Raw genomic sequence first — 16,247 nt, 5'->3', positions numbered from 1 at the left:
CTATTATTATTCATCACTCCTTTTTTCGACACGAGTGTGTGGTCACTAGTCGGGGAGCCTAATTTCTCTCTCAAAGCCGCTAGAGTTTAGTTTGCTAAACTGGCCTAATGAGAAGTACTCCGCCTTCGGGATAGGAGGTTGAAGCCGTAGGCTGACCCACTTGGAGTCTTGAGATAGGATGTGTCATGTTAAAGCACGACAGAAGCACTCTTTTTTTAAGACCAATTTTCGGATTGGCACCGAACACTTGATCTTGTTCGGACGTCATGTTTTTACTGACATTTTTTGGTTTTCCAAGCTCTTGGCACTTTTAAATTATTTGTGTGTTTTCAGCACAAGTCTTGCAGTGCAACGCCGGACACCTTTAGAGATTCGGCAAAAACATTCTCGGATATTGCTATATATGCATCGGTTTCGAATTGTGTCTTCGGTCAATAGTTGGGTTGCCCGGCTCCTACGCTTGCCTCCTACGCTCCGCTTTGTTCGGCTAGGTGTGCAAAGGGAGAACCACTGCAATTGTGCTTCCAGCTCACATTGTTAAGCACCTCAGTGGAGAAAGCCAAAAATTGACTGTCACAATAAGCGTAAACTGGTCAGCGATCCAATGACTGTGTTATATGATGGGCCATTCATAACATTGGCCAAAGTGTTTACGGCTTGACCTCGACTGTCGCCGAACACTACCGGGGGCTAGTAACTGGCCTTCCAAACTAAATCCTCAATATTTTGCTCTTACATTAGAGCTGAGGTTTCATGATCATGCTTAGCATGACAACCCAAAGAAAGGAACTGCTAGCGGGACTATTTTCTTTGGAAGACATTTCTTATGTTAAACAGTAATATAACATATCTCTCTGCGTACCTTTGTCTATAAAACCGTATGGCCAGTTTGCCTTGTTTGTCGTAAATCTTTGCCCTCATAATGTAACGCCCTCAATGCGGCTATAGCTCCCACGTGTCGAGGCACGACTTAGAGACATAACCGCATTGAAAGCAATGTCGCAAGTTAAGCAATCTTCACAACATCCCATGTAATATAGATAAAAAAGGGAGAAACATAGTTGGCTTACACTCGCCACGTCAATCAAGTACATAAATAGCATTACAACATTCAAACACTCATGGCCCGACTACGGCGCCAAAATAAAAGATAAACCCAACAAGCGACACGGTCCCGATCACCCCAACTGGGCACCACTACTGATCATCAGGGAAAGACACGTAGTATCGGCGTGAGTCCTCGTCGAACTCCCACTTGAGCTCAAGCGCGTCATCTGGAACGGAATCATCAGGCCCTGCATCTGGTTTGGAAGTAATCTGTGAGCCACAGGGACTCAGCAATCTCGCACCCTCGCGATCACGACTATTCAAGCTTATAGGTAAGGCAAAGGAAAAATATGTGGAGCTGCAGCAAGCGACTAACATGTATGGTGGCTATCCTGTTCGCAAAAGAGAGCGAGAAGAGGAGGCAAAGCGCGATTGAGTAACTAGAGGGCATCCTGCGGCAAGCATTACTCCAACACTGTGTTCACTTCCCGGACTCCGCCGAGAAGAGACCATCACGGTAACTCACACAGTTGATTCATTTTAATTAAATTAAGGTTCAAGTTATCTACAACCGGACATTAACAAATTCCCATCTGCCCATAACCGCGGGCACGGCTTTCGAAAGTTCAAATCCCTGCAGGGGAGTCCCAACTTAGCCCATGACAAGATCTCACGGTCAACGAAGGAATGGACCTCCTCCCGAGACATTCTGATCAGACTCGGTATCCCGGTTCATCAAGACACTTCGACAAGTCAAAACCAATCCAGCAACACCGCCCGAATCTGCCGACAAATCCCGATAGGAGCTGCACATATCTCATTCTCAGGGCACACTCAGATTGTTCTAGGTATGGGTAGGCCAGCCCAGAGTTGCCCCTGGTGGCCACCGGTAGCTGACAAGTGGACCAACACTCAGAGGAGCACTGGCCCGGGGGGTTTAAAATAAGATGACCATCGGGCTCCGGAAACCCAAGGGAAAAAGAGGCTAGGTGGCAAATGGTAAAACCAAGGTTGGGCATTTCTGGAAAAGCTTTAATCAAGGCGAACTATCAAGGGGTTCCCATCATAACCCAACCGCGTAAGGAACGCAAAATCCGGGAACATAACACCGATCTGACGGAAACTAGGGCGGCAAGAGTGGAACAAAACACTAGGAGAGAGGCCGAGCCTTCCACCCTTTACCAAGTATATAGATGCATTAAGATAACAAGGCAATATAATGATATCCCAACAAGTAAATAATGTTCCAACAAGGAACGGTCTCCAATCTTCACCTGCAACTAGCAACGCTATAAGAGGGGCTGAGCAAAGCGGTAACATAGCCAATCAACGGTTTGCTAGGACATGGTGGGTTAGAGGTTTGACATGGCAATTTGGGAGGCAAATAATCAAGTGGTAGGCATCGTAGCATAGGCATAGCAAAAGAGCGAGCATCTAGCAAAGCAAAGATAGTAGTGATTTCGAGGGTATGATCATCTTGCCTGCAAAGTTGTCAGAGTTGACTGGATCCTCGAAATCAAACTCAACGGGCTCCTCGTTAGCGAACTCGTCTCCCGGCTCTACCCAAACAAGACAAACAAGCAACAATGACACAATCAACCACGTGCAAACTCAAACAACATGATGTAAAGATGGTATGCTATGCGGGATGCAATATGTGATGCATATGCAAGATTTGACAAGGAAAGAATGAACCTGGCCTCAACTTGGAAATCCAAGTGTGCCACTGGAAAGATGAGATGAAATCGCTTGAAAACGATATAAAGAACGCCAGAATCGGAGTTACGGTTTGGAAATGGCAAGCAATTCAAAAATGACCACGTTCTGCGATTTACAGCAAGTAGCCAACTAGATGCAACAAGATAAACATGCTACAACACCCAAACATGGCATCAAAATACATGGCAGGGATCCATTCATGATGCTTAACAAAAGACTAGCACTGAGCTACGGCCAATTCATCCATTAACAGGTTCAAACAAGCATGGCAAAAATGCATTTGGCAAACAGATCTCAGACTTAGTGAAATTAACACTTGTCTGGAATTTCAGATCAGATATCACTCTTTGGAGCATGAAAACTATATGCTACAGGACCTGAACATGGCAAAGTAAAGCATGGCATGGAGCTACTCAAAGATCTTAACAAAAGTCCCTTAGTGACCTTGAGCCAAAAGGGATAAGAAAATACATTTGCAAGCATGTGAACATGGCAAAAACATAATCAGATCACAGACTTAGTGAAAACCGGAGCATGCTGAAAACAGATATCAAGTAGGCATGTTTACGAACTCGATGCACTCACTACAGAGCATGTCATGACAAACTAAGCATACACCCATCAAGAATACACAAAATACAAGCTAGACATGGCAAGAACAATAACATAGCATCCACAGATCAACTACAACATCCTCGGCAAAATTGCTAACAAGTAGACAATCTGCCCAGATTCACGAAATGACAAAAGTAGAGTTCGATTGACTCAAGCTAGGGTGCTCCATAATTGCAAACAAAGGCATGGATGGATAGATCACTACAAGACTAACAAAACATCCTTACTGATCATCCTCAAAAGAGGCACGGATCACTAGGAAACAACATGAACATATGACAATATGAGATAAACAGCTCAAGGACTTAGTGGAAATGCTAAGTCCCTGAAATCAGCATTAACGAATGCTCCACTTTGCAAGCTTGTGCTAGTCACCACACACATCACAAAAATACATGGATGGCACCACTGGAAAGATGACAAAGCACATAACAAAACATATGTAGAGCTCAGGGGCATATCATGCACACAATAATCATGGCAAAAATGACAAATATCTAATTGGAGCAGCAGATCTGACAATTATCTCAAATAGCATTCTTCTAACAGCATTTCGGGCATCAAGATGAACTCAAATGAAAATGATGCAATGAGATGAAATGATGTGCTCTTTGAGACAAACATTTTGATATGCTATATGCCCAAAACGGAGCTACGGATGCGGAGTTATAGCATGATGAAAAACACAAAAAGTTATGGTTTCGGGCGAGATTAGGCCAACCTCAGATCCAGATCTGGATCCAGTTCGTGCACGGGAACCGAGGTCACCAGAACAGTAGGGGAGTTCGCCGGAGTAGCTGCGGACGGCGGCTGGAGGGGAGGTCCGGCCCAGGGACTCGTCGACGTGGAGGAGGCGGCGCCGGCGCGGCACGGTCGCCGGAGCGCGGCGGCGTCGGACGGCGGAAGCATCGCGGCGGGGCGGCGCCGGAACAAGGAGGCGGCGCCGGGCGGCGATGGCGACCACGGCGGCGCGGCGGCCGGACGACGAGGCAAAGGGGCGGCGCGGCGAGGCGCTCGGGAGGAGGAGGCGGGGCCCGGGCGCGGGGCGGAGAGGGTCGGCCTTGGGCCCGGCGGGCTTCGGCGGCGGCGAGGGCAGGAGCCACCACGTGGCGCTCGTCTATTGGCGCGGGGTGGTGTCCGGCGCGGAGACGGACATGTCCGGCGGTGGCGCGAGGAATCTTAGGGTTAGGGGGAGAAGAGACCCGGGATTTGAGGAGGGGGTTCTATATATAGACATAGAGGGAGCTAGGAGAGTCCAAATGAGGTGCGGTTTCGGCCACGCGATCGTGATCAAATGCTCTAGATGATGGAGAGGGTTTTGGTGGGTTTTGGGACAACTTGGAGGGGTGTTGGCATGCAACACACACGAGGCCTTTTCGGTCCCTCGGTTAACCGTTGGAGCATCAAACGAAGTCCAAATGGTACGAAACTTGACAGGCGGTCTACCGGTAGTAAACCAAGGCTGCTTGGCAAGTCTCGGTCCAATCCGGAAATGTTTAATTCCCACACACGAAAGAAAGGTAGAAATGACCACCGGAGGAGAATGAAGCGCCGGAATGCAAAACGAACAACGGGGAAAATGCTCGAATGCATGAGATGAACACGTATGCAAATGCAATGCACATGATGACATGATATGAGATGCATGACAACGACAACAACACACGGAGACAAAGACCCGAACCCGAGAAAAATAAAATAACTTAAGGCCAGAAACAGCAAGAGTTGGAGTACATATTGGGTAAATCATATCCGGGGTGTTACACATAAAGGCTTTATACAGTAGGACAAACACTCCTCGGCTATTGGCCGAGGAGGTTGAAGCCGATGGTCGGTCAAAAAAGTTTTGTACAATGCGGATCCGAGCATTAATGACGTAAAGTACTTGGATACATAGAGTCATTACACATAATTTGTGATTTTACTATGGATATCGATCCTTAATTCGGCCACCCGTGCCCGCATTAAGGCTCAGAGGCTACTGGGCTTCGGGCTTATTATTTACAAATATTAAGGGGGCACATCGATCCCCTGATCTGGTGTTGGCACCCGACCAGTGTCTCGGGGGCTACTGCATTGCCTGTCCAATGCATAAAATTTTAAGTGCAATACAGTTTCCGAGGAGATTTTGATCCCCAGGTTGGTCGGCCGCACCCAACCTGAGTCTCGAGGACTGAGCATGCCACTTTTTGTGTCCCGAAGTATTCTGCCGAGCTAGGACTTGATCCTTAGGCCGATTTTTGCAAATCAACCTGAGTCTCAGCGGCTACTGGGATCAGCGGTCTTACGTCATCCTTCAGATGCATCTCGGGTTTTAGACTGATACACACCTTGAGGGCTACTGGCTATATATCTCGGCAGAGAATAAATTGCATCAATCAAAAATATTGACAAAAAACCGGCCCACAGTCGGGGTGGTGCACCACCTCGGAAGTAGTCCGGCATAAAGCTCAGGCGCTAGTGGCTGGCTCCATAGAGGGCATTTCCGGCATTAAGCTCGGCTAAACTCCTTCAACTTTTTTGAACCAAGGTGATTTATGACAGTCCGGCGTTGGAGATTGGACATAGTCCGGCGTTGGAGCTTGGACATAGTCCAGCGTTGGAGCTTGGATACAGTCCGGCGTTGGAGCTCGGATACATTCCGGCGTTGGAGCTCGGAAGCGGTCTGGCGTTGGTGCTCATCTGCAAAAGATACCTCAAATGCAGTCCGGCGTTGGAGCTCGGACACAAGAGGACACTGCCTCCTGGGAACAACTTCAAACCCGAGGTGTGGCATAAAAATAACAAGGCATTGATAAAAGCTAGAAACTTAAAGGGGCTCCTCGGATACCCGACGTATAAACTCGTCGAATGCATTTCGGCGATCCTCAAGATCGAAGATGAGAAGATTTGTTGAACCAGTTTTCAAGACCGACAACCGAAGATGAAGAATAGTTCGGAAGAATCGAGGAGCGTCCCTAACTTGAAGACTGGTTCAGGGGGCTACTGACGGTGTCCTGGACTAGGGGGTACTCAACACGTCATCTCCCAATCTGTTAGATTGGGCCGAGGACCCCCATGGCCGTATACTCATGGGCCAGTTCGGACAGCTACCGCATACATGGAAGATTCCACAAGACTTGGTGATCAAGACAAGGACTCCTCCCCACCGGCGTATTCGGCTAGGACTCTTGTTATCCTAGGCCTCTGGTGCATTATATAAACTGAGGCCAGGCTAGTCGATAGATAATATACAACAATCATACCATAGGCTAGCTTCTAGGGTTTTAGCCTCTACGATCTCATGGTAGATCAACTCTTGTAATACTCATATCATCAATATCAATCAAGCAGGACGTAGGGTATTACCTCAATCAAGAGGGCCCGAACCTGGGTAAACATCGTGTCCCCTGCCTCCTGTTACCATTGATCCTAGACGCACAGTTCGGGACCCGCTACCCGAGATCCGCCGGTTTTGACACCGACAATTACCGTACACTCAGGTGTGGAACATTCTCTGGTTGACCTACGAGGTTCGGTAGTAACTTGATCTGAAGTTTCATGATCATTATCATTAGCTTCCTCTCTAGTTGGTGTAGGCATCACTGGAACTGATTTCTGTGATGAGCTACTTTCCAATTCGAGAGAAGGTACAATTACCTCATCAAGTTCTACTTTCCTCCCATTCACTTCTTTCGAGAGAAACTCCTTCTCTAGAAAGGATCCATTCTTAGCAACAAAGATCTTGCCTTTGGATCTGTGATAGAAGTTGTACCCAACAGTTTCTTTTGGGTATCCTATGAAGATGCACTTCTCTGATTTGGGTTCGAGCTTATCAGGCTGAAGCTTTTGCACATAAGCATTGCAACCCAAACTTTAAGAAATGACAGCTTAGGTTTCTTGCCAAACCATAGTTCATATGGTGTCGTCTCAACGGATTTAGATGGTGCCCTATTTAAAGTGAATGCAGCTGTCTCTAATGCATAACCCCAAAATGATAGCGGTAAATCGGTAAGAGACATCATAGATCACACCATATCTAATAAAGTGTGGTTACGACGTTCGGACACACCATTACGCTATGCTGTTCCAGGTGGCGTGAGTTGTGAAACTATTCCACATTGCTTTAAATGAAGGACAAACTCATAACTCAAATATACACCTCCGCGATCAGATCGTAGAAACTTTATTTTCTTGTTACGATGTTTCTCTACTTCACTCTGAAATTCTTTGAGCTTTTCAAATGTTTCAGACTTGTGTTTCATTAAGTAGATATACCCATATCTGCTCAAATCATCTGTGAATGTCAAAAAATAACGATACCCTCCGCGAGCCTCAACACTCATCGGACCGCATTCATCTGTATGTATTATTTCCAATAAGTCAGTGGCTCGCTCCATTGTTCCGGAGAATGGAGTCTTAGTCATCTTGCCCATGAGGCATGGTTCGCAAGCATCAAATGATTCATAATCAAGTGATTCCAAAAGTCCATCTGCATGGAGTTTCTTCATGCGCTTTACACCAATATGAACTAAACGACTGTGCCACAAATATGTTGCACTATCATTATCAACTTTGCATCTTTTGGCATCAATATTATGAATATGTGTATCACCACGATTGAGATTCAACAAAAATGTACCACTCTTGAAGGGTGCATGACCATAAAAGATATTAATCATATAAATAGAACAACCATTATTCTTCGATTTAAATGAATAACTGTCTCGCATCAAACAAGATCCAGATATAATGTTCATGCTCAACGCTGGCTCCAAACAACAATTATTCAGGTCTAAAACTAACCCCGAAGGTATATGTAGAGGTAGCATGCCGACGGCGATCACATCGACCTTGGAACCATTTCCGACGCGCATCGTCACCTCGTCCTTAGCCAATCTTCCTTTAATCCGTAGCCCCTGTTTCGAGTTGCAAATATGAGCAACAGAACCAATATCAAATACCCAGGCGCTACTATGAGCATTAGTAAGGTACACATCAATAACATGTATATCAAATATACAATTGTTCACTTTGCCATCTTTCTTATCCGCCAAATACTTGGGGCAGTTCCGCTTCCAGTGACCAGTCCCTTTGTAGCAGAAGCACCCGGTTTCAGGCTTGGGTCCAGACTTAGGCTTCTTCCCAGGAGTGACAACTTGCTTTCCATTCTTCTTGAAGTTCCCCTTCTTTCCCTTGCCGTTTTTCTTGAAACTAGTGGTTTTGTTAACCATCAACACTTGATGCTGTTTCTTGATTTCTCCCTCCATAGCTCTCAGCATAGCGAAGAGCTCGAAAATTGTCTTATCCATCCCTTGCATATTATAGTTCATCATGAAGCCTTTGTAGCTTGGTGGCAGTGATTGAAGAACTCTATCAAGAACACTATGATCTAGAATATTAACTCCCAGCTGAGTCAAGTGGTTATGATACCCAAACATTCTGAGTATGTGTTCACTGACAGAACTATTCTCCTCCATATTGTAGCTATAGAACTTGTTGGAGACTTCATATCTCTCAACTCGGGCATTTGCTTGAAATATTAACTTCAATTCCTGGAACATCTCATATGGTCCATGACGCTCAAAGCGTCTTTGAAGTCCCGATTCTAAGCCGTAGAGCATGGCACACTGAACTATAGAGTAGTCATCAGACCGCGTCTGCCAGATGTTCAAAGTGTCTACATTAGCGGGAGGGGGCTTGTCACCTAGCGGTGCATCAAGAACATAATTTTTCTATGCAGCAATGAGGATAATCCTCAAGTTACGGACCTAGTCCATGTAGTTGCTACCATCATCTTTCAACTTAGCTTTCTCTAGGAACGCATTAAAATTCAAGGGAACGGTAGCACGGGCCATTGATCTACAACAAAGATATACAAAAACTATCAGGACTAAGTTCATGATAAATTAAGTTCAATTAATCATATTACTTAAGAACTCCCACTAAGATAGACATCCCTCGAGTCATCTAAATGATCACGCGATCCATATCAACTAAACCATGTCCGATCATCACGTGAGATGGAGTAGTTTTCAATGGTGAACATCTCTATGTTGATCATATATACTATATGATTCACATTCGACCTTTTGGTCTCCAGTGTTCCGAGGCCATGTATGTACATGCTAGGCTCGTCAAGTTTATCTCGAGTATTCCACATGTGCAAAACTGTCTTGCACCCATTGTATGTGAATGTAGAGCTTATCACACTCGATCATCACATGGTGTCTCAGCACGACGAACTCTCGCAATGGTGCATACTCAGGGAGAACACTTATACCTTGAAATTTTAGTTTGGGATCATCTTATAATGCTACTGTCGTACTAAGGAAAATAAGATGCATAAAGATAAACATCACATGCAATCAAAATATGTGACATGATATGGCCATCATCATCTTGTGCCTTTGATCTCCATATCCAAAACACCGTCATGATCTCCATCATCACCGACTTGACACCTTGATCTCCATCATAGCGTCGTGGTCGTCTCGCAAACTATTGCTTCTACAACTATCGCAAATGCATAGTGATAAAGTAAACCAATTACATGGCGTTTGCATTTCATACAATAAAGCGACAACCATAAGGCTCCTGCTAGTTGCCGATAACTTCTACAAAACATGATCATCTCATACAATAACGTATATCACATCATGTCTAGACCATATCACATCACAACATGCCCTACAAAAACAAGTTAGACGTCCTCTACTTTGTTGTTGTAAGTTTTACGTGGTTGCTACGGGCTTCTGGAAAGAACCGTTCTTACCTACGCATCAAAACCACAACGGTGATTTATCAAATTTGCTATTTTAACCTTCAATAAGGACCTACCGCAGTCAAATTTGATTCAACTAAAGTTGGAGAAACAGACACCCGCCAGCCACCTTTATGCAAAACTAGTGCATGTCTGTCGGTGGAACCGGTCTCATGAACGTGGTCATGTAAGGTTGGTCTGGGTCACTTCATCCAACAATACCATAGAATCAAAATAAGGCATAGGTGGTAAGCAGTATGACGATCACCACCACAACTCTTTGTGTTCTACTCGTGCATATCATCTACACATAGACCTGGCTCGGATGCCACTGTTGGGGAACGTAGCATGCAATTTCAAAAAAATTCCTATGCTCACTCAAGATCTATCTAGGAGATGCATAGCAACGAGAGGGGGAGAGTGTGTCCATGTACCCTCGTAGACCAAAATCATAAGCATTTGACAACGTGGTTGATGTAGTCAAACTTCTTCTCATTCCGACTCATCAAGCACCGAACGTACGACACCTCCGAGTTCTGCACACGTTCAGCTCGATGACGTCCCTAAACTCTTGATCCAGCAAAATGTCGAGGGAGAGTTTCGTTAGCACGACGGCATGGTGACGGTGATGGTGAAGTGATCCGCGCAGGTCTTCGCCTAAGCACTACGACAATATGACCGGAGGCGTAAACTGCGGAGGGGGGTGCCGGACACGGCTAGGAATCAATGTTGTGTGTTCTAGCGGTGCCCCCCACATATATATAGGTGGGAGAGGGAGAGGGGCTGCAAGGGGCGCCCCAAGTAGGAGGGATCCTACTTGGGCGCCTCCTCCAAGTCGGCCTCCCCCTTCCATATACATCGGAGGGGAAGGAAAGAGAGGGGGAGGCCGAATCCTCCCCTTTCCTTCTCTCTCCCCTTCCTTTCCTTCTCCTATTCGGCCTATAGGGGGCGCACCAACCCCTTAGGGGCTGGTCTGTCCCTCTTTTGGCCCATTAGGCCCATATAGTTTGTGGGGGGTTGCCCGGAACCCCTTCCGCTGACCCGATACATACCCGATACCCCCGGAACACTTCCGGTGTCCGAATACTATCGTCCTATATATGAATCTTTACCTCTCGACCATTTCGAGACTGCTCGTCATGTTCGTGATCTCATTCGGGACTCCGATCAACATTCGGTCACCAAATCACATAACTCATATAATACAAAATCGTCATCGAACGTTAAGCGTGCGGACCCTGCGGATTCAAGAACTATGTAGACATGACCGAGACACCTCTCCGGTCCATAACCAACAGCGGAACCTAGATGCTCATATTGGTTCCTACATATTCTATGAAGATCTTTATTGGTCATACCGTAATGACAACATATGTTATTCCCTTTGTCATCAGTATGTTACTTGCCCGCGATTCGATCGACGATAACTTCATACCTAGTTCAATCTTGTTACCGAAAAGTCTCTTTACTCGTTCCTTAATGCATCATCCCGCAACTAACTCATTAGTCACATTGCTTGCAAGGCTTATAATGATGTGCATTACCGAGAGGGCCTAGAGATACCTCTTTGATACTCGAAGTGACATATCCTAATCTTGATCTATGCCAACCCCACAAACACCTTCGGAGATACCTGTAGAACATCTTTATAATCACCCAGTTACATTCTGATGTTTGATAGCACACAAGGTATTCCTCCGGTATTCAGGAGTTGCATAATCTCATAGTCGAAGGAATATGTATTTGACATGAAGAAAGCAATAGCAATAAAACTTAACGATCATTATGCTAAGCTAACGGATGGGTCTTGTCCATCACATCATTCTCCTAATGATGTGATCCCGTTCATCACATGATAACACATGTCTATGGCTAGGAAACTTAACTATCCTTGATTAACGAGCTAGTCTAGTGGAGGCTTACTAGAGACACTGTGTTTTGTCTACGTATCCACACATGTGTCAAGTTTCTTGTTAATACGATTCTAGCATGAATAATAAACATTTATCATGATATAAGGAAATATAAATAACAACTTTATTATTGCCTCTAGGGCATATTTCCTTCACCCACCACATCGGAGGAGCGTCACCCCTCCCCTCTTTCCCATGATGGGCTAGGGGAGGCGACCTCTCAGCAAGCCCCGCCCGTGCCTACCATGGGGGGCAGCGCCGATGTCTCCATGGCCGAGGCAGAGGCCCCTGAGGACCTGCTGGGGAAGAACCCCACCTCTATGGAGGGGGAGAAACTGGGGCAGATGACAACTTCGGCCCCATCGACCCGGAGCCACCCCGATAGCCTACCACGACAGTCGCTCCTCTATGATGGGGAGAACCAAGGTGGCCCATCTGTCCTGGCCTGTGTAAGAGCAGGCGTCTGCGAGGTGGATGGAAGAGATGGAGGCGTCCGTGATAGGATCCTCCATCATTGTCGAGCACCGCGTCCTTCTAGGCGCGGTGCTGCAAAGCTACCGGTCCACAGAGGCCGGTATAAGGGAGGCCTTCAAGGGCCTCTATCAAGGCTTTGAGGTAACCTTCGGTTATTTTTCAGAATTTGCATCAATGCAAAAAGCTATTACCACTAGATATATCTGGTAGACCTTTAGCGGATAAAATTGTCTGAGGACTTATGTCACTGCGGACGTGCACCATGGATGTGTAACCATAGTAGCCCCCGAGCCCTGAGTTAGATAACAAGATCTTACTCGGGGGTCTTATAGAAACTAAACCTGTATGGAAATGAATATACGGTAGTCCCCGCGACCCTGGTCGGAAAGAAGAAGTCGACCAATGGATCGATGTCATCCGAGGAAGCTAACGGTGTCATTTACAGGTATTGGCCTCGGTTCTAGTGTCCAATGATATGTCTCCAACGTATCTATAATTTATGAAGTATTCATGCCATGTTTACAACAATTTTATATGCTTTTGGTATTATTTTAATGGAACTAACCCGGACTGATGCTATTTTCAACAGAACTACCGTGGTGTTGTTTTTTGTGCAGAAATAAAAGTTCTCGAAATGGGCTGAAAATTTGCGGTGATTTTTTGTGGACTAGAAGAGACCCACAAAGCACTGGATCTAGGCCAGAAGATCCATAACGGCACGACAAGCCTGCCCCCCAACCTTGTCGCTCCCTCATGGGCCCCCTCGACATGAAACCGATGCCAAAATTCCTATAAATACCTAAACCCCCAGAAATAACCCTAGATGAGAAATTATGCTGCCGCAACCCTCTGTATCCACGAAAACTCAATCAGGACCCTGTTCCGGCACCCGGCCGGAGGGGGAAATCACCACTGAAGGCCATCTTCATCATCTCGGCAGCCACCATGACGAGGAGGGAGTAGCTCACCCTCAGGGCTGAGGGTATGTACCAATAGCCATGTGTTTGATCTCTCTGTATCTCTCCCTCTCTCTCTCGTGTTCTTGATTTGGCACGATCTTGATGTACCGCGAGCTTTGTTTATATAGTTTGATCATATGGTGTTTCTCCCTCTCTATCTTGTTGTGATGAATTGAGTTTTACCTATGAGGTTTCACTATTATCGGATTGAATAATTTTATGGATCTGAGAACACTTGATGTATCTCTTGCATATGAATACATGTGGTGACAATGAGGTATTATATTGATTCACTTGATGTATGTTTTGGCACTCAACTCATGGATTCCCGAGGTGACATTAGGCTAATCTATGCATAGGGGTTGATGCACGCTTTTGTCCTACTTTCTCTGGTAGAAATCTTGGGGCACTCTTTGAATTTCTTTGTGTTGGATTGAATATTATGAATCTGAAGTTATTTGATGCACATTGTATAATCAACTCATGGATACTTGTGGTGACATTGGAGTATCTAGGTGACATTAGAGTTGGTTGATGCGTATCATATGGTGTTATTTTAGTACAGACTCTAGGGTTGTTTGTGACACTTATAGGAATAGCTCAATAGATTGATCGAAAAGTATAAATTTGAGGTGGTTTCGTACCCTACAATAATTTCATCTTATGTTCTTCACTTGATAAGAACTTTGGAGTGACTCTTTGTCGCACGTTGATGGATTGTTATATGATTCAATCATGTTAGCACTGTTGAGAGATTGCACTAGTGAAAGTAGGAACCCTAGGCCTTGTTTCTAAGCATTTCTATACCATTTGTGCTCTATTTTATCACTTTCTACCTTGCTGTTTTTATATTTTCATATTAAAAAAACCTATATCTACTATCCATACTACACTTGTATCACCATCTCTTCACCGAACTAGTGCACCTATACAATTTGCCATTGTATTGGGTGTGTTGGCGACATAAGAGATTTCTTGTATTTAACTACAGTGTTGTTTGAGAGAGACCATCTTCATCCTACGCCTCCCATGGATTGATAAACCTTAGGTCAACCACTTGAGGGAAAATTGCTACCGTCCAACAAAACTCTGCGCTTGGAGGCCCAACACGAGTCTACAAGAATAAGTTATGTAGTAGACATCAAGCTCTTTTCTGGCGCCGTTGTCGGGGAGGTGAGTGCTTGAAGGTATATCTTTAGATTTTGCAATTGAATCTTTAGTTTCTTGATTTATCACTAGTTTGGTTTATAAAAGAAAACTACAAAAATATGGAATTTAGGTTGCCTCATTTGCTTCATCTTTATAATGTCTTTCATGAAAATGATGGAAAGGAAAATTGTGCCAAAGTGTTAGAAGAAGAATTCAATAAAATGTTTGGCATAAAATCTTTGAATGATGAGCATGATTGCAATGTTGTTAGTATGAATTCTCTCAATATCCATGATGCTAATGATATGCAAAGCCATAAGCTTGGGGATGGTATGTTTGATGAAGATGATACTTTTAGTCCCCCAAGTTTTGATGAGCAAATTTATTATGATGGTAGCATGCCTTCTATTTATGATGATTACAATGATGAAAGTGGGTTTGGAAGAGTGTCAACTCTAGGTAGTAATGGTCCCACCTTTTTGGAGGGTGTTGAATCTTATTGCAATAATTATGGAAGTGGATTTGGCGAGGTCATGACTTTATTTAGTGATGAATCCACTACTTTGGAAGAGGTTTAAATTGATTATGACAACAAAGTTGCTATCTATGATGATTATTGTGATGACATGTATGTTGTAAATAATAATTATGACCATGAAACTTTTCATCGTGATTTTAATGCGCAATTTGATTATGTAAATCAAGTATCATATGATAGTTATTTCATTTAATTTGCTCCCACTATTATTGAGGAGAAGAAATTTGCTTATGTGGAGAGTATAAAAAATTTATGCATGTGAATCGTGAAAAGAATGCTTTATGTGATATTTATATTGTTGAATTCATTCATGATGCTACTTAAAATTATTATGAGAGAGGAACATATGCTTGTAGGTATTGCAATAATATCAAGTTTCTTCTCTTTGTGGTGAAAATTTTGAAGTGCTTGTTTTGCTTTCCTATGCTAGTTGATTCTTGCTCCCATAAATTGTTTGCTCACAAAATCCATATGCATAGGAAGTGAGTTAGGCTTAAGTGTGATTTCCATGTGATTCATGATGCTCTCTTTATGTTTCAATTCTTATATTTTATGTGAGCATCATTGAAATCATCATGCCTAGCTAAAAAGGCATTAAATAAAAGTACTTGTTGGGAGACAACCCAACATTTACCCCTACTATTTTTCTGTGTTCACATGATTAAGCTACTCTAGTAATCATATTTTATAGCTTTTATTTCAATAAAGTACCAAGTAAAACCTATGGGATAGTGTGGATGATAGTTGACTTGATTATGTGCAAAAAATAGAAACTTTTGTGTCCAGTAGCAGAATTGTTGAGATTTCCTGGAGTGTGATAAAATTTTGATTTTTTTTAAAATGATTAGTATATAAATTTTCTAAGTTTCCCTAATTTTTGAGAATTTTTGGATTTACATAAGTATGGATGTTGTTCAATCATTACATACTGTTCTGTTTTTGACATATTCTATTTTCAATGCATAGTTTGCTTGTTTTATAGTTTCTGTGGCTTATATTGGTCAGTATAAATTGTAGAAATTTTAGGGTACAGTTGGCATTTTTTTGAGAACAACTTTCAATCTTGTCTTTATAGTACCAAAGTGAATGAT

Source organism: Triticum urartu, chromosome 2A (assembly GCF_056163025.1).
Source record: "Triticum urartu cultivar PI428250 chromosome 2A, HENAU_Tu73, whole genome shotgun sequence".
Taxonomy (NCBI): Eukaryota; Viridiplantae; Streptophyta; class Magnoliopsida; order Poales; family Poaceae; genus Triticum; species Triticum urartu.
This window is presented reverse-complemented; position numbering follows the sequence as displayed.